Raw genomic sequence first — 27,532 nt, forward strand, 5'->3', positions numbered from 1 at the left:
GGGGACCTTCAATGCTGCAGACATTTTTTGGTACCCTTCCCCGGATCTGTGCCTCGACACAATCCTGTCTCGGGAGCTCTATGTACAATTCCTTCAACCTCATGGCTTGGTTTTTTGCTCTGACATGCACTGTCAACTGTGGGACCTTATATAGACAGGTGTGTGCCTTTCCAAATCATGTACATTCAATTGAATTTGCCACAGGTGGACTCCAATCAAGTTGTAGAAACATCTCAAGGATGATCAATGGAAACAGGATGCACCTGAGTTCAATTTCGAGTATCATAGCAAAGTGTCTGAATACTTATGTAAATAAGGTATTTCTCTATTTTATTTTTAATACATTTGCAAAAATGTACAGTACCAGTCAAATTTTGACCCACCTATTCATTCAAGGGTTTTGTTTATTTTGACTATTTTCTACATTGTAGTGAAGACAATTATTGAACACACATGGAATCATGTATTAATCAAAAAAGTGTCAATCAATATATTTTGTATTTTAGGTTTTTCGAAGTAGCCAACCTTGATGACAGCTTTGCACACCCTTGGCATTCTCTCAACCAGCTTCATCTGGAATGCTTTTCCAACAGTTTTGAAGGAGTTCCCACATATGTTGAGCACTTGTTGGCTGCTTTTCCTTCCCTCTGCGGTCCAACTCATCCCAAACCATCGCAATTGGGTTGAGGTCGAGTGATTTGTGGAGGCCAGGTCATCTGATGCAGCACTCCATCACTCTCCTTATTGGTCAAATAGCCCTTACACAGCCTGGAGGTGTGTTGGGTCATTGTCCTGTTGAAAAACAAATGATAGTCCTACTAAGCGCAAACCAGATGGGATGGCATATCACTGCAGAATGCTGTGGCAGCCATACTGGTTCATTTTTTAAAAGTAAATCACTGGCAGTGTCACCAGCAAAGCACCCCCACACCATCACACCACCACCTCTGTGCTTCACAGTGGGATCCACACATGCAGAGATCATTTGTTCACCATCTCTGCGTCTCACAAAGACACGTCGTTTGGAACCAAAAAACTCAAATTTGGACTCATCAGCCCAAAGAACAGATTTCCACCGGTCTAATGTCCATTGCTTGTGTTTCATGGCCCATGTCCTTTAGTAGTGGTTTCTTTGCAGCAATTCGACCATGAAGGCCTGATTCATGCAGTCTCCTCTGAACAGTTGTTGAGATGTGTCTGTTACTTGAACACTGTGAAGCATTTATTTGGGCTGCAATTTGAGGCTGGTAACTCTATTGAACTTTTCCTCTGCACAAGAGGTAACTCTTGGTCTTCCTTTCCCATGGTGGTCCCCATGAGAGCTAGTTTCATCATAGCGCTTGATGGTTTTTGCGACTGCACTTGAAGGAACTTTCAAAGTTCTTTATAGTTTTCCGGATTGACTGACCTTCATTTCTTAAAGTAAAGATGGTCTGTCGTTTCTCTACGCTTATTTGAGCTGTTCTCGCCATAATATGGACTTGATCTTTTACCAAATAGGGCTATCTTCCGTATACCACCCCAATCTTGTCACAACACAACTGATTGGCTCAAATGCATTGAGAATGAAAGAAATTCCACCTCATGATGCTGGTTGAGAGAATGGCAAGAGTGTGCAAAGCTGTCATCAAGGCAAAGGGTGGCTGCTTTCAAGAATCTCAAATATAATTTGTTTGGTTTAACACTTTCTTAGTTACTATGTCATTCCATATGTGTTATTTCAAAGTTTATGTCTTCAATATTATTCTACAATGTATGAAATAGTAAAAAGATAGAAAAACCCTTGAATGAGTAGGTGTGTCCAAACTTTGGAGTGGTACTCTATAAAAACCTGTTTTTGCTTTGTCATTGTGGGATATTATGTGTAGATTGATGAGGATTCTTTATTTAATCCATTTTAGAGGCTGTAACGTAACAAAACGTGGAAAAAGTAAAGGGGTCTGAATACTTTCCGAATGCACTGTTGACTTTGTGACTGTGGGGCTCGATTGTATGTTCTGCTGGGCCAAGATCTTTTGTATTGGGCCAAAGATATAGAGTCGTAGTGTTTTGCACAGATTCTAGCAGTCTTTGCCACCTTTATGATCCTACCTTCTTTCTTGGAAAGTTACTGCGTGTTTAACAAACCGTTGACATATCGTACAGTCCTTGCCAAGTCTTATGTGATCACTGCTCAGATAGGTAGGCTAGGCCCAGTTACTGCCGTAGTGTTCTTGTGATGCGTTGCATGGGTAGTAAGATGATTCACCCCGTGGACCTCAGGAATTTCAGTGGGTGACGAAATGTAGTTTTCCATGATGGTGTTGGCTCACCAAAAGTATGACATGTGAAACTTTTCCTCCTGAATCAGCCATTTTGACCGTAGATCTTGATCTGATATGAGTCAGTGATTTATGAATGGGATGCATCCATGTTGTTACAACACTGCTTATCTCTAGGAGTCAAAAGGGGAATCAAAGAACATTTTTCCCAGCGCTTCACCAGGGTTAGTTTGATAGGGACTTAATACTCCCTCCTGCCAGTGAAAGCTTCCTTTCTGTTGTAATTTGGATTAAGCCCATTTTCCTGTTGCCTCTCTTGGCTGTGTTGGGTTTTCTGATTGAGCTGTTATCAAAGGGAACTGCCACACACACACACATCAGTAGTGTTCCCTGGTTATACAACACGGCCCTGCCTCACACCCTCATCTTTCCATCTCATTAGTTTACACACCTTTCTTTTGACGCAGCTGTTGTCTCACTGTGCCTGTCAACGGCAAACGTCCATCATGTTCCTTGGATGTTATTAGTGTCACGTCAATGTCAACCTACAGCCATGTGTAGTAGCAATAAGAAGTGTTTTCTTTCTCATGGATTCTCCATCACAACTTATGTAGCAAGACATGGTTTAGAAAGTTGGATTCAGGCAGATAAAAGACGGACGGCATTAAGAAAATAAGTTGTTACCTATCAAAACTATCATAAGATGTCACAAGTAGAAGCTCAAACAGGAAGTACCCTTGATGCGCTCCATTGAGAAATGGTCCTCTGTTTCCGATGCTATGCTACAAAACCGCTTTGCTTGCGCTGACTGGAATATGTCCCATGACTCTGCCAATAGCATCGACAAGCTAACCACCTCCGTCACCGGCTTCATTAGGAAATGCATCACAACGTTGTCCCTAAAGAGAAGGTTCGCTGCTTCCCCAATCAAAAGCCCAGGATTAACACAGAGGTTGGCTCTAAGCTAAAGAACAGGGGGCTGTTCACAGGGCTATCGCAGCCAACCCGGAGACTACGGCTGAAGACACAAACAAGTGCATGAAGTCCCGCTACGACCTCCGCAGAGCCGTCAAACAAGCAAAAGGGCAATATAGGAACAAGGTGGAATCCTATTACATAGGCTCCAATGCATTAAGAAGAGGCTACAGTCCATTACGAATTACAAAGGAAGACCCAGCTGTGGTCTGCCAACGATGCATCTCTACTAGACGAACTCAATGTATTTTATGCACTATTTGACAAAAAATAACACTGAGCCGGGAACGAGGGCCCCCGCTGACCCAGGGGACTGGTTGATGTCGCTACTCCGAGGCTGTCGTAAGGTTTTTAAAAAGGTAAACACGCTTAACGCCGCGAGGCCGGGTGGTATTCCAGGGTGTGTTCTCAGAGCATGCGGAGAACAGCTGGCAGGCATATTCACGGTCATTTTCAACCTTTCCTTGTCCCAGTCAGTAATTCCCACATCTCAAGCTGACCACCATCATTCCTGTTCCCAAGAACTTTAAGCCTACCTGCCACAATGACTACCACCCTGTAGCACACATCTGTAATCGTGCTTTGAAAGGTTATGGCACACATCAACTCCCATCATCCCAGAAACCCTAGACCCATTCAAATTCGTATACCGCTCCAACAGATCCATAGACGATGCAATCTCAATTGCAGTCCACACTGCTCCCATTCACCTAAATAAGAGGAATGAACACCTATGTGAGAATGCTGTTCATTTACTACAGGTCAGCGTTCAACACCATAGTCCCCTCCAAGCTCGTCACCAAGCTTTGGACCCTAGGACTGAACACCACCCTCTGCAGCAGGATCCTGGACTTCCTGACGGGCCAACCCCAGGTGTTGAGGGAAGGCAACATTTCCTCTGCCACGCTGACCCTCAACACGGGGGCCCTACAGGGGTGTGTGCTTAGTTCCCTCCTGTACTTCTTGTTCACCAACGATTACGTGGCCACGCAAAACTCCTACACCATCATCAAGTTTGCTGACAACATGACAGTGGTAGGCCTCATCACCGTTGACAATAAGACAGCCTACAATAGGGATCATCAACGAGATCCAACCACAGGACAATTTTTTTTCTTTATTGATCAAATGGCCTGATTATAATTACAAAAAAATTGTAGACTGCAAATTGACCACAAGAAGCTCAAACAGATACAATATTTGACTAAAACATAATAATTTCAAACCTTACATATCTATTATGTGTGGGATTACGTGGGAACATATATTTCCAAAATGTAAATCACTTGGAGCTGATTTCCTGGTTATTTAGTCTTTCATGTCCAACAGTGAAATATATTTATACAGTTGGAGTCGGAAGTTTACATACACCTTACAAATACATTTATACTCAGTTTTCCCAATTTCCTGACATTTAATCCTAGTAAAAATTCCCTGTCCTAGGTCAGTTAGGATCACCACTTTATTTTAAGAATGTGAAATGTCAGAATAATAGTAGAGTGATTTATTTAAGCTTGTATTTCTTTCATCACATTCCCAGTGGGTCAGAAGTTTAGGTAAACTCAATTAGTATTTGTTAGCATTGCCTTCAAATTGTTTAACTTGGGTCAAACATTTCGGGTAGCCTTCCACAAGCTTCCCACAATAAGTTGGGTGAATTTTGGCCTATTCCTCCTGACAGAGCTGGTGTAACTGAGTCAGGTTTGTAGGCCTCTTTGCTCACACACCCTTTTTCAGTTCTGCTAACAAATTTTCTAATGGATTGAGGTCAGGGCTTTGTGATGGCCACTCCAATACCTTGACTTTGTTGTCCTTAAGCCAGTATGCTTGGGGTCATTGCCCATTTGGAAGACCCATTTGCAACCAAGCTTTAACTTCCTGACTGATGTCTTTAGATGTTGCTTCAATATATCCACATAATTATTTTTCCTCATGAGATCATTTATTTTGTGAAGTGTACCAGTCCCTCCTGCAGCAAAGCACCCCTACAACATGATGCTGCCACCCCTGTGCTTCACGGTTGGGATGGTGTTCTTCGGCTTGCAAGCCTCCCCCTTTTTCCTCCAAACATAACGATGGTCATTATGGCCAAACAGTTCTATTTTTGTTTCATCAGACCAGAGGACATTTCTCCAAAAAGTATGATCTTTGTCCCCATGTGCAGTTGCAAACCATAGTCTGGATTTGTTTATGGCGGTTTTGGAGCAGTGGCTTCTTTCTTGCTGAGCGGCCTTTCAGGTTATGTCGACATAGGACTCGTTTTACTGTGGATATAGATACTTTTGTCCCTGTTTCCTCCAGAATCTTCACAAGGTCCTTTGCTGTTGTTCTGGGATTGATTTGCACTTTTCACACCAAAGTACGTTCATCTCTAGGAGACAGAACGCATCTCCTTCCTGAGCGGTTTGATGGCTGCATGGTCCCATGATGTTTATACTTGCGTACTATTGTTTGTACAGATGAACGTGGTACCTTCAGGTGTTTCGAAATTGCTCCCAAGCATGAACCAGACTTGTGGAGGTCTACAGTGTTTTTTCTGAGGTCTTGGCTGATAACATTTGATTTTCCCATGATGTCAAGCAAAGAGGCACTGCGTTTGAAGGTAGGCCTTGAAATACATCCACAGGTTCACCTCCAATTGACTCAAATGATGTCAATTAGCCTAGCAGAAGCTTCTAAAGCCTTGACATCATTTTCTGGAATTTTCCGAGCTGTTTAAAGGCACAGTCAATTTAGTGTATAGAAAATTCTGACCCACTGGAATGTGATTAAGTGAAATAATCCGTAAACAATTATTGGAAAAATTACTTGTCATGCACAAAGTAGATGTCCTAACCAACTTGCCAAAACTATAGTTTGTTAACAAGAAATTTGTGGAGTGGAGTTTTAATGACTCCAACCTAAGTGTATGTAAACTTACAACTCCAACTGTGTGTGTGTGTGTATATATCTGCTCAAAAAAATTAAGGGAACACTAAAATAACACATTCTAGATCTGAATGAATGAAATATTCTTATTAAATACTTTTTTCTTTACATAGTTGAATGTGCTGACAACAAAATCACACAAATTATCAATAGAAATCAAATGTATCAACCCATGGAGGTCTGGATTTGGAGTCACACTCAAAATTAAAGTGGAAAACCACACTACAGGCTGATCCAACTTTGATGTAATGTCCTTAAAACAAGTCCTCAGTAGTGTGTGTGGCCTCCACGTGCCTGTATGACCTCCCTACAACGCATGGGCATGCTCCTGATGAGGTGGCGGATGGTCTCCTGAGAGATCTCCTCCCCGACCTGGACTAAAGCATCCGCCAACTCCTGGACAGTCTGTGGTGCAACGTGGCATTGGTGGATGGAGCATATTAATTACTTAAAAATGATACAATGTGATTTTCTGGATTTTTGTTTTAGATTCCTTCTCTCACAGTTGAAGTGTACCTATGATAAAAATTACAGACCTCTACATGCTTTGTAAGTAGGAAACACTGTCGATTTTGCAGGTTATCAAATACTTGTTCTCCCCACTGTGTATATATATATTTATTACTTGGGTGGCCAAATAAAACTACCTGCAGGCCAAATTCAGCTTACATGCCACCAGTTGGGGAACCCTTGTCTACAGGGAGGAGGTCAGTGACCTGGCAGTGTGGTGCCAGGACAACTTCTCCCTCAACGTCAGTAAGACCAAGCAGCTGATCATGAACTACATAAAACGGGTGGGTGAGCAAGCCCCATCCAGTGCAGCGGGTTGAGAGCTTCAAGTTCCTCGGTGTCCAAATCACTAAAGACTTAAATTAGTCCACACACACTCAGTGCCTCTTTCCCCTCAGGATTTTGAAAAGATTTGGCAGGGGCCCTCTGGACTGGCTACATAACTGTTTGGTATGGCAACTGCACCGCCCTCGATTGCATGGTGCTACAGAGGGTGGTGCGGACAGCCCAGTACATCACAGCTCCCTGCCATCCAGGACCTCTTAGATCAGGCAGTGTGAGAGTAAGGTCCGGAAAATTTGTTAAAGCCATAGACTATTCTCTCTGCTTCCACATGGCAAGCGGTACCAGAGCAAGATGTCTGACACCAACAGGCACCAACACACAGTTAATTTGCTCACTCGCACATAACACACACACATATTTATACTGACTCTACACACATACACATTTTTATATTGACTGTGTGCTTCGGGTCATTGTCCTGTTGGAAGGTGAACCTTCGCCCCCAGTCTGAGGTCCTGAGTGCTCTGGAGCAGGTTTTCTTCAAGGATTTCTGTACTTTTTGCCGCTCATCTTTCCCTTGATTCTGACTAGTCTCCCTGCCGCTGAAAACATCCCCACAGCATGATGCTGCCACCACCATGCTTCATCATAGGGATGGTGCCAGGTTTCCTCCAGACATGGTGCTTGGCATTCAGGCCAAAGAGTTCAATCTTGGTTTCATCAGACCAGAGAAATATGTTTCTCCTGGTCTGAGACTCCTTTAGATGTTTTTTTGGCAAACTCCAAGCGGGCTGTCCTGTGCCTTTTACTGAGGAATGGCTTCCGTCTGGCCACTCTACCATATAGGCCTGATTGGTGGAGTACTGCAGAGATGGTTGTCCTTCTGGAAGGTTATCCCATCTCCACAGTCAAACGTTAGAGCTCTGTCAGAGTGACGGGTTCTTAGTCACCTCCCTGACCAAAGCCCTTCTCCCCCGATTGCTCAGTTTGGCTGGGCGGCCAGCTCTAGGAAGAGTCTTGGTGGTTCCAAACTTTTTCCATTTAAGATGGAGGCCACTGTGCTCTTGGGAACCTTCAATGCTGCAGACATTTTTACATTTTTACGGCTCTACGGACAATTCCCTCAATCTCATGGCTTGGTTTTTTGCTCTGACATGCACTGTCTACTGTGGGATCTTATATAGACAGGTTTGTGCCTTTCCAAATCATGTCCAATCAATTGAATTTACCACAGGTGAACTCCAATCAAGTTGTAGAAACATCTCAAGGATGATCAATGGAAACAGGATGCAATTTCAAGTATCATAGCAAAGGGTCTGAATACTTATGTAAATAAGGTATTTCAGTTTTTATTTTGAATCAATGTGCAAAAATAAACTTTTCACTTTGTCATTATGGGGTTTTGTATGTAGATTGAGGGGAAAAACAACAATTTAATCAATTTTAGAGTAGGGCTGTAACGTAACAATGTGGAAAAAGTCAAGGGCTCTGAATACTTTCCTGAATGCACTGTAGGCTTAGGGTGTAGGCAGACTGGATTCTGTAAGGGGTGCAGAGTGATGCATTGTGAACTACCATGCTGCAGTCTCCATTCACAGCAATCTGTCAGGCCATGGCCAGTACAACATGTGGGCCTGTGTTTGACTGGGGGGTTGCAGGAAAGCCACACAGAGCAGAGGGGACAGCCACTTCTAATTAGTGATATCCACCAGTAATGGAAGCCAGATGTGGCGTGTGATGACAGGAAGTCAATGCACAGGGCTCCTGAAGCACACTCCAGAAGGCCAGGGGTTAACAGCATTTGGATTTGGCTAGCTGTGACTGAGCTAAAGGATTCACTTGTTCACTTGTACTCACCTCGCAACACATTATTACCTACCAGTCAGAGTACCTGTCTGCCAGCCCCTTAAAAATGCCTCATTTCAGTTAAATGCCTGTTTGGATGTGTTAGATTGTATTTGCGATGTGCGGAATGTGGTCTGTCCCACCAATTTATAATTTTGTCTACTTCTAGGATGCCCTTCAAGATTGGACAACCAAAAAAGCAGATTGTTTCCAAAACGGTAAGTGTTCAGTCTTCTGTCACCCCCCCCCCAAAAAAGACTGTGCCAACATAAGGTCTTCCATTATTTGTGTTGCAACACCTATGAAACTAGACAATACATAATTAAGTGTCTAATTTCACTAGACATTCGCTACCAGGCTTTATTTAGTGTGTTGTTGTATGGTTGTTACACTACATGGCCAAAAATATGTGGACAGATGCTCGTTGAACATCTCATTCCAAAATCATGGACATTAATATGGCGTTGGTCCCCTATTTGCTGCTATAACAGCCTTCACTCTTCTGTGAAGGCTTTCGACTAGATGTTGGAACATTGCTGTGGGGACTTGCTTCCATTCAGCCACAAGTGCATTAGTGAGGGCGGGTACTGATGTTGGGTGATTAGGCCTAGCTTGCAGTCGGTGTTCAGATTCATCCCAAAGGTGTTTGATGGGGTTGAGGTCAGGGCTCTATGCAGGCAAGTCAAGTTTTTCCACACTAATCTCAACAAACCATTTCTGTATGAAGCTCGTTTTGTGCACGAGGGCATTATCATGCTGAAACAGAAAATGGCCTTCCCCAAACTGTTTCCACAAAGTTGGAAGCACAGAATTGTCTAGAATGTCATTGTATGTTGTAGCGCTAAGATTTCCCTTCACTGAAACTGAGGCCTAGCCCGAACCATGAAAAACAGCCCCAGACCATTATTCCTCCTCCACCAAACTTTACAGTTTGCACTATGCATTGGGGCAGGTAGCGTTCTCCTGGCATCTGCCAAATCGAGGTTTGTCTGTCGGACTGCCAGCTGGTGAAGCATGATTCATCACTCCAGAGAACGCGTTTCTACTGCTCCAATGGCGGCAACTCCAGCCGACACTTAGCATTGCACATGGTGATCTTAGTGTTGTGTGCGGCTGCTTGGCCATAGAAGCCCATTTCATGAAGCTCCCAACGAACAGTTATTGTGCTGACATTGCTTCCAGAGGCAGATTGAAACTCGGTAGTGAGTGTTGCAAATGTGGAGAGAATTGCTACGCGCTAAGGCTTCAGCACTTGGTGGTCTACCACTTCGTGGCTGAGCCATTGTTGCTCCTAGACGTTTCCACTTCACAATAACAGCACTTAAAGTTGACCGGAGCAACTCTAGCAGGGCAGAAATTTGAGGAACTGACTTGTTGGAAAGGTGGCATCCTATTACTGTGCCATGTTGAAAGTCACTGAGCTCCTCAGTAAGGCCATTCTACTGCTAATGTTTGTCTATGGAGATTGCATGGCTGTGTGCTCGATGTTGTACACCGGTCAGCAACGGGTGTGGCTGAAATAGCCAATCCCACTAATTTGAAGGGGTGGCCAAACACTTTCAGCCATGTAGTGTATATGGAAGCATACTGGGATCTTACGACTCCTCACTTTGTTACAGATGAGTTAGAGACTTTCAGACTGCAGAAATACAAGCTAGATATTTTTACCTCTTTTATAGGGGAAGGCTAGGCTAAGTCTGGCCCAACTAATAAAAATATTTGGTTGCATTTTGTTGTTCAAATTGTATGCTAAAAGATCAAAGCCCTGTGGTGGCTATGGAAGAGGACATTTGTCTTAACCTGTCAATATTTTCTCTGAAACCTTGGATTTAGACTTGGGGGAGCAGAGCACCTCTGTCCACACACTGGACAGTGAAGGAGTTAATGCATGTCTGTTTGGCCTGTGGAGAGAATCACACAAACCTCAATGTACCAGGTCTCACAGCATGGTTGTTTTCAGAACTGAATGGACAAGAGTTATACAGCTTTTACATCCAATCATTGACCTCCAAAAGAGCCTGTAATCAGAATTTCAGTTTAAAGATAAGAAGGAAACCCAAATGAAGTCCCTCATCCTAACCAACTGCATCTCTAACTAACATCTCTTTGGTTTTCTGAAATATCTTTATTGTATAAGGCATACTAGTCTATTCACAAAATGAACATAGTGTACTAGAGGTAACCAACAGCAAATTGTCAGACAAGTGACTGCACTCTCATCAATGAGCATGGGCCTGTGGGGTGCCAATTTGTCCAAACCATGTGAGGGGGCAGAGGTGGCTGCCTTGAAGTGCCGGTGAGTGGGTGCCTTCCTTTGGGGAAAACCACTTCCACAGTAATCTGTCTGTCTCTGTGGTCCGGCAGTGGCAGACAGTCAGAACCGGCTCCCAGGCAGCTTCCTGTGACATCCCAGGCCAGACCCAGGGAGTGGGCTACAGTACAGGGAGCCCAGTGGACAACCCTGCCTCCACTGACAGACAGGCAGCTGCCTCCCTCACTGTTTATTTGTTTATCCAGAAGCCCACAGAACCACAAGACAGGAACCCCTGCTACCTCCATAACCAGTGCTGGCCTGTTCAATCAGTCCAGTCTGATCTGAGGAGGAGCAGGGAGGGGGTGGGTGGGGGCTGTCAACCAGACCTTTAGAACTAACAACATGAAGCAAATTAGGGGGAGCCAGGCTGTGCTCAGGATATGGCTTTATTGGCTCTCCAATAGTAGGGATATTCCGTATTCATCAAGCACATGTTAGGACCATAATCGAAGGTAACATCATTGAATGAACAAACATGAACACAAAGATGACAATGTTGTATCTAACAATGAGTTTCAATGTGTTTTTACAGGTTGAAAGAGACTTTGAATGAGAATATAACAAGCTCCAAAAGTAGGTTTGTTGCCACTAATGTTAAAGGGGAACTCCTCTTTTCAAACTCATATTCATTATCTCCAGCACCAAACCCGTGTCTACATATGTGAAAACGGCACATTTCTACATTTTGTAGAAAAAAAACGTTAAGTTCTACCCGATGAACTGATCTTCAAATACTATGAGATTTGTGGGCAGCAAGAAAATACCCTTAAAAATAGCTATCTTTTAATCCTACTATGTGATGTCACAGAGAGGCATTTTTAAGACCTTTTTTCTCTCTTTTTAACCACCGATCATAGAAATGTGCCATTTTTACATATGTAGACACTGTTGTTGTGCTGGAGATGACTTCATTTGTCATTTGTACTCCGTTTTACATACTGTATGTATTGACTCTGCATCATTAGTGCAGCAAAAACCCTCATTGCAGATGAACCCGGAGTTGACAGACTAGAAAACATAACGAGTGCTATTTTAAGTGTAAGTTTTCCATTGATTTTTAGAGGTGAACACACATGCCTGTTCTCAACATTTTACCTTGAAATAATTATTTTCATGGGAAATACCATGTTAGAATCTTTCACCTCTCTCTTCTGACCCAATGCTGAAGTGAGTTAGGTTACACAATATACACTGAACTAAAATATAAACGCAACATGTGAAGTGTTGGTCCCTTGTTTCCATACACACAAAAAGCTTATTTCTCTCAAATGTTGTGCACAAATTTGTTTGCATCCCTGTTAGTGAGCATTTCAGCTTTGCTAAAATAATCTATCCACCTGACAGATGTAGCATATCAAGAAGTGGATTAAACAGCGTGATAATTACACAGGTACACCTTGTGCTGGGGACAAAAGGACACAATTAAATGTGCAGTTTTGTCACAACGCAATGCCACAGATGTCTCAAGTTTTGAGCGAGCATGCAATTGGCATGCTGACTACAGGAATGTTTACCTGAGCTGTCGACAGATAATTGATTAATTCTCTACCATAAGCTGCCAATGCTGTTTTACAGAATTTGGCAGTACGTTGAACCTGGCTTCACAACCGCAGACCACGTGTAGCTACGCCAGCCCAGAATCTCCACATCGGGCTTATTCACCTGCGGGATCGTCTGAGACCAGCCACCCAGACAGCTGATGAAACTGGGTTTGCCTTCCCCCTAAAAACCTCTGCACAAACTGTCAGGGAAGCTCATCTGCGTGCTCGTTGTCCTCGCCAGAGTCTTGACCTAACTGCAGTTCGTCGTCGTGACCGACTTCAGTGGAGGTGTGCTATTTACGGATTAATCCCGGTTTCAAATGTATTGTGCAGATGTCAACGTTGTGAACAGAGTGCCCCATGGTGGCGGTGGGGTTATGGTATGGGCAGGCATAAGCTACAGACAATGAACACAATTGCATTTTATCGATGGAAATTTGAATGCACAGAGATACAGAGACCAGATCCAGAAATCAATTGTGGTGGCATTCATCCGCTGCCATCACCTTATGTTTCAGCATGATAATGCACGGCCCCATGTCGCAAGAATCGGTACACAACTTCTGGAAGCTGAAAATGTCCCAGTTCTTCCACGGCCTGCATACTCACCAGATATGTCACCCATTAAGCATGTTTGGGAGACTCTGGATCTACGTGTATGACAGTGTGTTCCAGTTCCCGCTAATATCCAGCAACTTTGCTCAGCCATTGAAGAGGAGTGGGACAACATTCCACAATCAACAGCCTGATCAACTCTATGTGAAGGAGAAATGTCACGTTACATGAGGCAAATAGTGGTCATATCAGATACTGACGGGTTTTCTGATCCATGCCCCTAGTTTTTATTTATTTTTATTTTTAAAGTTGTGACCAACAGATGCATATCTGTATTCCCAGTCATGTGAAAGCCATAGATTAGGGCCTAATTAATTAATTAAAATTAACTGATTTCCTTATATGAACTGTCGCTCAGTAAAAATCTTTGACATTGTTGCATGTTGCATTTATCTTTTTCTTCAGTGTAGATGGTTTGTGTGAGAAGCATTCTCTTGCCCAAGACCTTCTGTGAGCTAGCACATAGGAGGCCCTCCCCTGTTGTGTGTGAGGTTAAAGAGACTCCCCGAGGGGCCTGCAGACTGAGTGAGAGCACTTCACATTTAGGTTTTGTTGAGTAGGAGACATGGCACCACAATACACATTTCTTACACATGATGAGTAAGAGGAGCAGGCATGTACAGACGTCTTAGCACTCCCCTCTGTTACATATCGTTAACTCTTAGTGAACATAAATCTGCCATCTAGCTCTTTGAACTGTTGTTGAATTCAATAATCTATTAATTTGTGTGGAAATATACCTAGTGTCATTTGAAAGACAGGTCGGGTCAAATTTAGCAAATTATTTCATCATCCAATGCCTTCCACAGTAAGTCTAGCATCTATAATCCCATAGCAGTATTTGTCTACCTGAGATCAGCTTCTAAATCCATACTCCTACGGCATTATATCGCAGCATCTGGGAGTGTAGAGAGGCTGGCTGTTGGCGGCAGTAAAGGGCAAACTGTTGGGGCACACAGGAGCGAGGAGTAGCAGCTGCTCCAGCAGGCCTCCATTAACACCTTGTAGAAACGGACTTCTGGCCCACATCCAGAAGAGCCCTCCTCAGCCCTCGCATTCTCCTGCCTCCCGTCAGTTCACACAGATTGGAGAATGAAGATGGAAATAGGAAAACTGTTGTTTTTTCAGTCCCCTTCTCCTCCCCCCTCCCTTAATGAAACCCTGAAAACTGATGTGACAGCATTCTCCTGGGAGTTGCTAAACAGCCCCTCGTTTCCCTTAATTGATATAATGAACGGCACACGATTCAGCCTCCGTAGTCTCGTAATTGCCATTTTAACACCCATCATTTAAATGAATGCAGAGGGATGATTGAAGACATAAATGCTTTTATGCCAGAATTTAGTTGACGGTAACAAAAAGCAATCCCAGTATTTTTAATTAGCAAAAGGGAAGTCATAATAATGTGTTTTATATTAAATCAATGCATTTTTGTAATCCTATTGAATGTCCCAGTCCATAGTGACTTGTAGGTGTTTATTTGTAACATGCTGGCTGGACTGAGATATCCCATTAAGACTGTGTCAGTGAATGCTTTATAGAGATTAGAGGGGTTTGATCAGGATGGACACAGTCCACCCTTTTTCAGTACTCTCCCTCTCTCCCTACTCTAACTGCTAAATGTAAAAACATGATCCTACTGTCAATTTGCTCTGTTGATGCCCAACTGTACTTGGACAGATGCTTACCAAATGTCATATTATTATTATTATTATTATTATTGTATTATTGTGATATCCAAGGTACACCTGAAAAAAAAAATCCCTTCCTTTACAGGTTGGAAGATCAGACAAAGAAGCTCCACAAAGACATGAAGAAAAGCACAGAGGCTGATATAGGTTTGTTGTTGACCCAGTGTTGTATATTTTGGCCAAAAAATTTATTTCCCACTGATCATCTTTTATGTACTTTTTTATGTACATTAACTTGCTCTCATTCATCTCATCTCTTTCACACGCTAGGCATACATTTACTGACGCCTTAATTGTTGTCCCTGTCAGGTTTTTCAGGGGCATGTCTGTTATGCATTTTTGGAAAAATGAATTTTTTGAATGTGAGGTTTTATTCAGTAGCCCTTAAAGATTAGCAACATTTCTCACATGCTTCCTACTCATAGCTTGTGTATTTCTGCGCAGAAGAAATCTATATTTTTGGTTGGCTCTTTTGGAGATGGAAATGGGTATCTTTGGGAGGAGCAGTAGCAGAATGTGCCCCTGGTAGATAGCTACTCTGAGGGTGGAGAGGGGAAGGCTGGGGGAGTGTGGGGCTTCATTTCCTCTGCTTTGTGCTCTGGAATATGGGATGATGCCTCATCAAAGTATCAGAGCTGTCAATGTCTCATTAGAATTAATGGATTCCATCTGTTGCACAGGTCCTTTCTCCACCAACAGCAACCAAACAAAGAGTAGACCTGCCTGCACAATATGTTAGCACACAGTGTGCTCCACACAGCTTTTCATAACACAATCATTTGTCTAGTCTATTTAAAGTAAGACGATGAAATTGTGGGCTCTTCTGAGGCAAGTCCATAAGCCTTTAGAGAGAAATCTTTACTGAGTCGGTATATCACTGGCCAGGAGCCATTTTTTTCAATCTGTTTGACTGCAAGCAGAAAAGCTGAGTCAGGTTCTCCATTGGCAACACAAACGGTTTATTCATTACCTGATACAATGGAATTTAACAGTTAGACTTTCTGGAGCTTGACAACCATGTTTAAGATCTTTGCTCACTAACTGCAGTGCAATCTTTTTGTCCGAATTCAGAAGAAATACACAATCCGATTTTGACACGCTAGCCAATACGTTTTACCCTCTACTTTTTCGGGGGGAAAAATGCATAACGCCACCAACAATGCCGCAGTCATTATCTGTGGCAATATGTTGTTCAGCTTGGCTGCGATTCATTCAGTTAAAAGCAAAACTGGGAACTGTCGTCATTCCACGCACATAAACTGACCATGATGCTTGCTGCCAATAGTTTTCTTTTTATCTGATTAAAGAGGTGAAGTCCAGACAGGCTAGACCTATTTTAGGAAACTTCCTGAATGGACATGGATAATTAGCGAACTCATACACGCATACCCACCCACCTAAAAGGACCCGTCAATCAAAGCAGCCTGCAGCGCATCCCACAGACACATAAGCAAATCACAGTTCTCATTTCCCCAAAACAAAACGTATTAAAAACATTGTCTTTAAATCCTTTCTGTAGGATATCAAAAACCACTCTACATTAAAGGATAATGCTAAATCAATGTAGCCTATCATATCATTTGATGAAGGTTGTAAGGGGAAGATATCGAGACAGCTGTGATATAAGCCTAGGCTATATCAGGATTAAAATGACAACCATTATAAAATAGGAACACATGCACACAACCTGTCCATAGCCAAACAGCCGTTAATCAATTTTAGTGAAGCAACGGGTGATTATGTTTACACTAGGCCTACATTTTATTTTGAGTGAGTGCTAAATCTTGAGTGAGTTCTAAATCTTCGCAAAGGGTAAATTCCAGCAGATATTTTTTGGTCTGTATTTTAGGGTTGTCTATATCACACTTTAGCAGGCCTATAATACATAGCCTAATATATAGGCTATATGAACGATTCGTTAATATATTAACTTCTAACTGATCTCCGTCTTCACTGTTCCCTTCTTGCGCAATTCACGTATCTCTGCTAGCAAAGCCATTGGCCTCTTTCTTTCCCCTCTAGGTCTCGAACGAGTAACTTATAGATAGACAATGAACAGCAATATTGTTTCAAATATATTTCAAGCTATTTTTATTATGCTAATTTTATTTTTGCAGGGGCGCGGACATTGACTCTAGGGGGTTAAACTATGAGGCCTATTTGAGAAGAGTAGCATCGATCGAACCTCTTGCTTGCTGAATGACAATGAAATAGGTTACAGCGTTGGCAATGAACTGGCGGAGAAGTTTTAATGGCGAGAGTGACGTGTAGCTCTGGTGTGATGTGATCACGTTGGCTAAATTGATACATTGCATCATTGATTAATTGTAAACGCAGAAAACCAGGCAAATATAAATGAATTAATTCGCACGAAGAACACTGACCTGTCAGGGGTAGTGCGCGGCGTGTCAGTGGGAGTATCCCAGATAACAATTTCTATTGGTCAACAGTTTATTTTCACTTGCGAAAAGACGCAAAAATCGAACCTGGGCCAAAACTAAATAATTGACTGATTACGGCAGGATATTTCGCAATTAGTGTGAAAGGTGTCATTAACAAGACGTGCTCTATTTATTTTTTCAGTCTAAATTATTCGGACAAAAATAAAGAACTTGGTGAGAAAGGGCCTTTTAGTCCGTTTCATAACCACTAAATCAACGTGGCTTGTTTTACCCACATAGACATTATCATGTGAATGCCAGGTTAGGGCAGGCTCAACCTGTTATTACAAAACCAGAAACTCCACCTGCATATGTTTGATTGACAGTAAATGGGTCTTTACCTGATCCTAAGAGTGTTTGAATGAGTCCTACGTTGAATCTGATGTTTTTCTTTTTTTACTTCCTGCCTTATCAACTTCTTTTCTGTCCCCAGTGCAGCTCATTTATTTTGATTGTGATGCTGTGATTCGATATGCACTCTAGGTCTAAAGATAAAGTGTCAAGGGTGCAGATTAACAGTAATTGGCGCTGGCACTGTAGAAACATTTGCACAGATTCCCAGTGCTTTTGTGAATATTCATGAGAGCAGCCGAGCCCACCACACCCTCAACTGATGCTGTGCTGCTCTATCCTACTTTTCCTTTTAGTTTATTACACGAAAAGCTCAAACTTTTGAACCCCTCCCGCTGTGTCAGTCTTGGCATAGTGCTAACCTCTGCTGCTAGCCATGCCCACCAAGCATTTTTTATTTTACCTTTCATTTAACTATTCAAGTCAGTTAAGAACAAATTCTTATTTTCAATGACTGCCTAGGAACAGTGGGTTAACTGCCTGTTCAGGGGCAGAACAACAGATTTGAACCTTGTCAGCTTGGAGATTTGAACTTGAAACCTTCCGGTTACTAGCCCAACACTCTAACCACTAGGCTACCCTGCCACCCCATGTCTGGGCCAAATAGTCAAACCAGGCCAACAATTAATAACACAGATTGTATGTTGGCATGGTGATGTTTCTCCGTTCTGCCATATCTATTTGGTTATGGCATTTAAAAAAAAATAATAATAATTTCCCTCCCTCCCTCCTTTCTCTTCTCAGGCTCAGTTTTAACATGGTAATAACAATATTCCTTTCGTGTTCTATATTTGTCTCTCAGCCATGTCCAAGGCAGCAGTGAAGATCTCAGGGGACTTGCTCAGTAACCCACTGTGTGTACAGGACCAGGCTTTTCTGGAGTCCATGACTGCTCTGGACACAGCCATGAGAGGATGGACTCCTTCAATCAGGAGAAGGTCAGGTACTGTCTGTGCTCTTCCTCAGCCTCACACCACAGCCGTGTCATTCCCCTAGATTATTTTCCAGGTGGGGTGCAATTGCAAAAACCCCAGAGCAACATCTAGGTCAGGTCCTCTTGCATCGAAATGGTCTATTGAAACCAAAATATACAATATACTCTTCTAGGCAGGGGGCCAATAAACTGTATACTCTTTTAGGCAGGGGGCCTATACAATGGTAGAAGAAACCCTCCCCCAGCCTAGCTTTCACAGCTCTACCTATGAGCATTTGATTCAGAATTCTGACAGGTATGCCTCATACGCTCCCCTCTCTTCAAACACTCAAACGGCTGAAACCAAAAGGGTTTGGTTTTCCTAAGTGTATTTTCATCTTTGTCAATATTGTGTGAACGAGAAGAAAAAACTCACTCAGGATCTCTTTTCTTATCTTGTCTTTTGAGAGCGTCTCCAGCAGCACACTGGTCTATTAGCTGCTCGTCTTTGTCGAATATCAGAGAGCTGTAGATCGGATGCATTTGTGACTCACTAGTGTTTAAAATAACTCGTACTATGGAATAGCTTCACTTGGAAATGTCACAGGCTGTTTTAATGGGATTTGTTCTCTGCATGATCTTCCACAGTATCTCTATGTGAGGAATGCTGCTTCTGTTCTCAGCTCCTTTATATTATTTGCCATGTGTACATCACATATTTGATTAAAATCATCGCTGCAGGTAATCATAGGGATGGCATTGCATGTGTGTTTCTTCAGGGCATTGCACTGTGAGAGACATCTCTGTTAAGAGAGAGAGAAGTCAACAGGGAATCACACTGATCATCAAGAATGCAGAAAAACAAATATGTACAAGACCTGATTCTACTACAATTTTAGAAGAGTGCTTTTTCCATGAGTGTGCTTTAGACTGGTTTTCCCTGCGTCCTTTTATGTGTCTTGTGGCCTTACCTTGAGTAACAATGTCCCTCTCTGTACATATTCTGAAGATCTCTGTGAATTCCTTTCAAGCACTCAACAAGGCATTCAGGCATTCTTCCAGCAAAGACTGGACGTAAAACACACAGTGTGCTCAGATCAAGTTTTACAGTAGCCATTTGGAATGACTGGACAAAGATGTGTGGTGACTGTGCTTGTGGTTCACAGCTTGTGACCTATGGTAGGTCTTTTCAAGAGTTTGGCTTGGTGGTCTGCCAAGACCAGTCCTTCCATTTTGACTGTATTTAAGATGAAATGTCTTCTCATTCTTCTGAAGATTGGAAATGAGTAACATTTTTACATCAGAACAAGAGTTATTCTCCCCTTAAAATCTGGAACCCTTGCAAAAGATGAAGAGTAGTCAATATTCTCTACCCAATTTCTATGAAAATGTCCAAGGCAAATGTATTTGTGATTATCCATTTTCAGTCTGCTTTTCTCTTTCCTTCTCCACTTTCCTCTTAGTTAAACAGTGTGTCAGAACCCTGAAGTGTAGTTAACATCTCTTACTGTTCTCCTCTGAGTCCTCTTCCCTCTGGCTATGCTAATAACCCTCGTAACCTTCACCTCTGACAAATATGGGAGGCCAGCTCTGCACTACACAGCACTCGTCTTGCTGGACTCTACTTGAGCTTTCGAAATCATCTCGAATCGGTTTTGAGCTGCTTTGAGTCATATGGTCAGGAACAGCAAGATGTCTATGTGGTATTGTATTTTTACATCACTGGCGTTTTGCAGGTCCGTAACAAAGGTGCAGGTTTGCTGTACAGTGCGTAGGATTGGAGGCGTTGGCTGGCTCCATAGGGTATAATTTCCCTGCTTGGCTCCATGGCCATGGTCTACTGGACAGTTCTCCAGCCAGGCAGCATGGAGCCAAGTATACCTTCTTACTTATGGAAGTGAAGCAAGTTAGAAAATACAAAAACCAAAATACATTATTCTCCATTATATTGAGCCTGGTAGTTAGGTGGCCTTCACAGTATTTTGACATGCAACCCTTCTGTTATCACAAGTTGGTGCTTGAGTTTAGAGGCCTCCTTTTCAGACAGTCTCAGTCGATAAGATGTTTGACATGGCCGTGTTCTGCTACAGTATGTCTCTGAGCCGCATAGCTTGGCATTCGGTTAACTGGTTGAGAGCTGACGCACAAGCAAAGCGTTTCTAGGTCCTTGGTTGGTCAGTTGCTTCAATATTTTTTTGAATATCACCTCAGGAGTCCAGAGTTGTTAAAGCCCAGCGCAGCTCTCCAGAATCATACTCCACCAGCTCTCCCTCCAAGCTGGCTGTTCCTTCCTTCTGACGGCACCACCAACAACTCAACTGCTCAAGCAAAACAGACACAAAAGCAACCACCCTTTGCTCTCTTTGGTGTTGAGAGAAGATGTTCTGCCGCGGGCTGTGAGTGAGAGAGCGAGCAGATAAAATGTGCAGGGATAATGAAGGCAGCAGTGGCCCAGGCCTGTGTGTTTATTTCTGGGGCTGAGGAGGGCGCACAGCCCCCCCGGCACACTGCTGCTGAAGCCGAGCCCCAGTGAAAATGGCGGCTGAGCAGTAGAGGATGCTCCGTTTGGAGGGATATTGATTTCCTCTGCGATCTGCGTGTATTTTTGGGAGGCCTGTGTGCCGGGATGGCCTCTGCCCCGTGACTCACTCATGGAGACTGCTGCTAGAGCGCTGGCCCCAGGCACTGCTGGGCCTCAGTGGAATAGTCCTGCCCCCCTCTGTGAGAAGGGGCAGAGGGTAGAGGGCACCAGCATGCTTAAGCAAATGTGCTGTTGTTGTTCTCCCCGCTTACTGCATGCACTCACCTCAGCAGCAGCGCAGCTCCAGACTTTTCTCTCTCCCAGGGAGGCGGGGATGGTGTGAATATGTAAAACAGAGGAAAATGTAAATTCCCATGTACTTATTTGTTATTGGTTCTCTTGTTTTCCCTCAAACCAAATTCATTTGTGTTATGTACTTGTTTTAGCGAAGCAGTGTTGATGTGTGTGTGTCTTCTCAGAGATGGTCAGGGCATTCAGAAAGCTCTGCTGTTTTACAGTATTTGTTTCTTATATTCTGTGATTGACTATCCTTCCAATAACTAGTGAGCAAGTAATTACTTGTACTAGGCTCACTGTTCACATGGAGCTGTCTCTTTATGGAGTTGTCTTGCCACTTTTATTTCTCATGAAATGTTCTTAGCGATGTTGTTCACTGGAGTTGTTTGCCAGGTTAACTTAGCGTTCTGTCAGAGATCTAGCATTCATTTTGACTATGCAATATAAATGACACTGGACATGTTGTTAATTGTGTGCCAACTTCTATTGATGGGACTTTGGCGTCAGGGCTGGAGGCCTCAAGATGAGATGTTAATTTACTTCCATTTAACAAATTCCCCCTCCCTCCCTTCCCCTGTCGGCTCTGGCAACGAGAAGGAGAATGCAGGAAAATATAAACTGTTATTGTTAAAATGTTTGTTTGCAAAGAACTTTCATCTTGTAAAGCAACCCACCCTCCGCAGGATTTGAAATCAGTGGGGCTTTGCTTTCATGTCCGTCCCCTGACAGTTGTATCCTTTTGTATTGTTGAGCTCAATGAATATTCAGGGATTTCTCCTCGGGGCTTGTGTACAATAAAACAGTCAACGTCACAAAAGTTTCTTTGCAACCCGCCTCACCTCCCTCCCCTCTGTCTTGAGTGCTCTGTTTGAAAATACACAATTGTTGATTGTTTGCGTGGAGGGAGAGACTTGGAGAAACTATTATGTTCAACTTGATGTAATCCACTTTGACAACAAATTTTAATTCATAAAGACATTCATATTAAGAGAAGTACTGTACTTAAAAAAAAAAAAAATCTAACTTTGACCCATGTCTGTTTGTCCACAGGTGAACCAGATTTCGAAGACGGTGATCGATCCTCTTAAAAAGTATGTGTCTATCTAGACCTGCACCTCTCCCATTGTCCGCATGTTTTTAATACATCACAAGCCACAGCTGCTGTGTCTGTAGAGTGGGAAGGAGCGCACACACAAGGGGAGTTGGTACGTAGCATTAGCTCCAGAAGGCGCTGTAATAAAGCATAGCAGATAGTAAAACTGAACTGGACAGGGGAGGGAATGGGGCTGCTGTGGTAGTGTGTCTGGAAGAAAGTTTAAAGTTTAATTCCCTATACTCGCCCCCGTCCGTCCGAGCACGCAGTGAGTGCTATTCCATTCCTGAAGCCACACACACACACACACACACACACACACACACACACACACACACACACAGAGTGCAGAGGCGGTAGAGGGAGTGGCCAGGCTTGGGAGCAGGGATCCCATCCGTCTTCCGTAGTGCTTGTTAAGGTCCTGCTTCCTCCTGCTGGCCCCTCCCCCAGAGGCTGCTTTTTGGAGTGGGGTGTGTGTTTGAGAGAGAGAGACTCAATGTGTTTGTTGTCTGGTGAATTTGTGTGTGTTAACTTTTTTTTTATAACAAAAAAATCTGTCTGAAATTCCTGATCTTGTCATGTCAAACCCCTGGAAAAATTAACTTTGATGGAACATATGAATGCACTAGTTAGTGATTGTGTGCATGCACTATTTGTCTCCTCGTGTGTTCTGGTAGCAGAGCTGTGACAGGATGGAATGGTTCTAATTTCCTCTTCCTGGTGGGCGGCAGGCGGATGTGTGGGCAGGCTCTGAATATGGCAGAGGGCCCAGCTTCCTGGGCCAGGGGCAGGGGATTGGCTGGAGAGCAGGACTGTCTCAGGACAGTACACAAACATACACTGCATTGGACGAACACTTTGTGGGGAGAGACTGGTTGATCTCTTAGGCATTCCTAGTTTATCACCAAACGTTTATTTTGAAATGTATTTTTTTTTTCTTTTTTTTTTTTACTCTTTTTTCTCCCCAATTTTGTGACAGCTTTGCTTTCCTATTTTTTAAAATTAGTTTTGCACTGTTGGTGGTAGGCACTCTTGATTCAGCAGCCCTAGCGCCGGGAAGGCAAAATGTTCCCATTTTTAACTGAAGGTAGAACTCCGCCTACCCGGCAGGCCCAGAGAGCAAATCAAGTGCACCTATAGGCCCACCGCTGACCAATCAGATAGCTCAGATCACTGTGTCTGCACAGTTTCTTCGAGCATTAGACTGGGAAAAAAAACCTAGAACACACAGCAAAGTTGATACTGTGATTTTCAAAAGTTTTAAAACCATGACTAGAGAGACTCAACGAATACAGCAAAGAGCTGCTGTTTTTGTGTATGTTCATGTTTAAATTGTTATTCAGCACTGTAAACATTTTTTGTTCAACACCTTTCTTTATTAGCCATAAAATGCACATTATCCCTAGTTCCACACGCTACAACCAGGACTGCAGCTGCAATGAATGAGTATAGCAAAGTGTTCCGATAAGCCTGCATTGTTATTATTTGCAGCCGGTGTGTCTTCTTTAATATCAAGGAATATTTCACTTTCTCTGGTCATAGGAGTAACAACATGAATTGGTGCATGAGGTGCATGACTTGAGTTTCACCATCAGCTGGAAGACTATGTCACCTTTTCTCAGCGGAGGGCGGAGGGATGGGTGAGAGGCAGCCTCAACGCTGCTCCCTCCATCCATCCCTCCCTCTCCAACTGACCATCAGATGCAGGCCCATCTGTCCAGTTAAAAAAAGCAAATTATTAAGCTCACTCAGCTGTACCTCACAAGTAACACAACAAATGATCCATTATCTGTGTGATCATATACAGTGGGGGAAAAAAGTATTTAGTCAGCCACCAATTGTGCAAGTTCTCCCACTTAAAAAGATGTGAGAGGCCTGTAATTTTCATCATAGGTACACTTCAACTATGACAGACAAAATGAGAAAAAAAAATCCAGAAAATCACCACATTTGTAGGATTTTTAATGAATTTATTTGAAAATTATGGTAGAAAATAAGTATTTGGTCACCTACAAACAAGCAAGATTTCTGGCTCTCACAGACCTGTAACTTCTTCTTTAAGAGGCTCCTCTGTCCTCCACTCGTTACCTGTATTAATGTCACCTGTTTGAACTTGTTATCAGTATAAAAGACACCTGTCCTCAACCTCAAACAGTCACACTCCAAACTCCACTATGGCCAAGACCAAAGAGCTGTCAAAGGACACCAGAAACAAAATTGTAGACCTGCACCAGGCTGGGAAGACTGAATCTGCAATAGGTAAGCAGCTTGGTTTGAAGAAATCAACTGTGGGAGCAATTATTAGGAAATGGAAGACATACAAGACCACTGATAATCTCCCTCGATCTGGGGCTCCACGCAAGATCTCACCCCGTGGGGTCAAAATGATCACAAGAACGGTGAGCAAAAATCCCAGAACCACACGGGGGACCTAGTGAATGACCTGCAGAGAGCTGGGACCAAAGTAACAAAGCCTACCATCAGTAACACACTACGCCGCCAGGGACTCAAATCCTGCAGTGCCAGACGTGTCCCCCTGCTTAAGCCAGTACATGTCCAGGCCCGTCTGAAGTTTGCTAGAGAGCATTTGGATGATCCAGAAGAAGATTGGGAGAATGTCATATGGTCAGATGAAACCAAAATATAACTTTTTGGTAAAAACTCAACTCGTCGTGTTTGGAGGACAAAGAATGCTGAGTTGCATCCAAAGAACACCATACCTACTGTGAAGCATGGGGTGGAGACATCATGCTTTGGGGCTGTTTTTCTGCAAAGGGACCAGGACAACTGATCCCGTGTAAAGGAAAGAATGAATGGGGCCATGTATCGTGAGATTTTGAGTGAAAACCTCCTTCCATCAGCAAGGGCGTTGAAGATGAAACGTGGCTGGGTCTTTCAGCATGACAATGATCCCAAACACACTGTGCCAATATGCAGTGTAATATTTTGGGCCTGTAGCCTACTGAACAAACCTTATTTCTACAGAACTGTTACAGGCTTACATTTTTGAAGATGTTTTAAAATATATATTTTAAAATATATATATATATATATTAAAATCTGAGCGGTAGAGCTCGGCTTGCATTTTAACTCGGAAAGTGATCTTGACTCAAAAGGTTGGTGACCACTATTTTAGGACGAGGAAAACAAGCCGTCAGTCCTGTTGCTGTATATGGCGTTGAAGCTCCGCATATTGTAATTAGACATCAAAGTAGAGGACTGCTCTATTAAGCCACCATACATTAAGCTTCCATTAGAAATAAAATGCCATTAGTCCACCAGTAACCGAATGTTAATCATTGTTTCTGAAGTCTCAATAGTCTTGATGTTTTTGTGTCGATCTGTAAGAAAATGTGTGGAATCTTAAATAGAGCCGAGAATGGCCTGAGCCTGGACAGTGTTAATGGAGTTTTTTTTATTTGTCACTTCAATGGGCTGTGTATGTGCCAGAGTATGTGTATTCAAATGTAGGCTACACTTAGTTGGGTAATTAACACTCACTGTATTAGGACAAATATAAGCACCCACCAACATCCAGGAAATGATGAGCATGAAAATGTGCTCTCCCTTTCTCTGTCTCTCCCTTTTTCTGTCACTCCCTCTCTCCATTCAATTTAAGGGCTTTATTGGCATAGGAAACATATGTTAACATTGCCAAAGCAAGTGAACTAGATAATAAACAATAAAAGATTAACAGTAAACATTACACTTACAAACGTTCCAAAATAATAGACATTTCAAATGTCATATGTCTATATACAGTGTTGTAATGATGTTAAAGTACAAAAGGGAAAATAAATAAACATTAAATATAGGTTGTATTTACAATGGTGTTTGTTCTTCACTGGTTGCGCTTTTCTTGTGGCAACAGGTCACAAACGGATTGTTTTCTAATTCTTTGTGGGTCTGTGTATCTGAGGGAAATATGTCTCTCTAATATGGTCATACATTTGGCACGAGGTTAGGAAGTGTAGCTCAGTTTCCACCTCATTTTGTGGGAAGTGTGCACATACTGTAGCCTGTCTTCTCTTGAGAGCGGGGACTGCCTTCGGCGGCATTTCTCAATAGCAAGGCTATGCTCAGTGAGTCTGTACATAGTCAAATATTTCCTTAATTTTGGGTCAGTCACGTTGGTCAGGTATTCTGCCACTGTGTACTCTCTGTTTAGGGCCAAATAGAGTTCAAGTTTGCTCAGGTTTTTTTGTTAATTCTTTCCCATGTGTCAAGTATCTTTTTTTCTCATGATTTGGTTGGGTCGAATTGTGTTGCTGTCCTGGCTCTCTGTGGGGTCTGTTTGTGAACATAGCCCCAGGACCAGCTTGCTTAGGGTGCTCTTCACCAGCTTAATTTCTCTGTAGGTGATGGCTTTGTAATGGAAGGTTTGGGAATCGCTTCCTTTTAGGTGGTTGTAGAATTTAAAGTCTCTTTTCTGAATTTGGATAATTAGCTGATATTGGCCTTTCTGCTCTGCATACATTATTTGGTGTTTTACTTTGTACACAGAGGATATTTAGCAGAATTCTGCATGCAGAGTCTCTATTTGGTGTTTGTCTCATTTTGTGAAATCTTGGATGGTGAGCGGACCCCAGACCTCACAACCATAAAGGACAATGGTTTCTATAACTGATTCAAGTATTTTTGGCCAGATCCTAATTTGTATGTCGAATTTTATGTTCCTTTCAATGGTATAGAAGGCCCTTGCCTTGTCTATAAGATTGTTCACAGCTTTGTGGAAGTTACCTGTGGCGCTGATATTTAGGCCGAGGTATATTGTTTTTTTGTGCGCTCTAGGGCAATGGTGTCTAGATGGAATTTGTATTCGTGTTCCTGGCAACTGGACATTTTTTGGAACACCATTATTTTTGTCTTACTGATATTTACTGTCAGGGCCCAGTCAGGGCCCAGAATCTGTGCAGAAGATCTAGGTGCTGCTGTAGGCCCTCCTTGGTTG

General features: G+C 42.8%; 1 pseudogene; it reads left to right on the plus strand.

The window, feature by feature from the left end:
- LOC112248462 overlaps positions 1-27,532 on the plus strand; it is a 48,875-nt pseudogene that overhangs the window by 7,917 nt on the left and 13,426 nt on the right.

This window comes from Oncorhynchus tshawytscha, linkage group LG04 (assembly GCF_018296145.1).
Source record: "Oncorhynchus tshawytscha isolate Ot180627B linkage group LG04, Otsh_v2.0, whole genome shotgun sequence".
Taxonomy (NCBI): domain Eukaryota; kingdom Metazoa; phylum Chordata; class Actinopteri; order Salmoniformes; family Salmonidae; genus Oncorhynchus; species Oncorhynchus tshawytscha.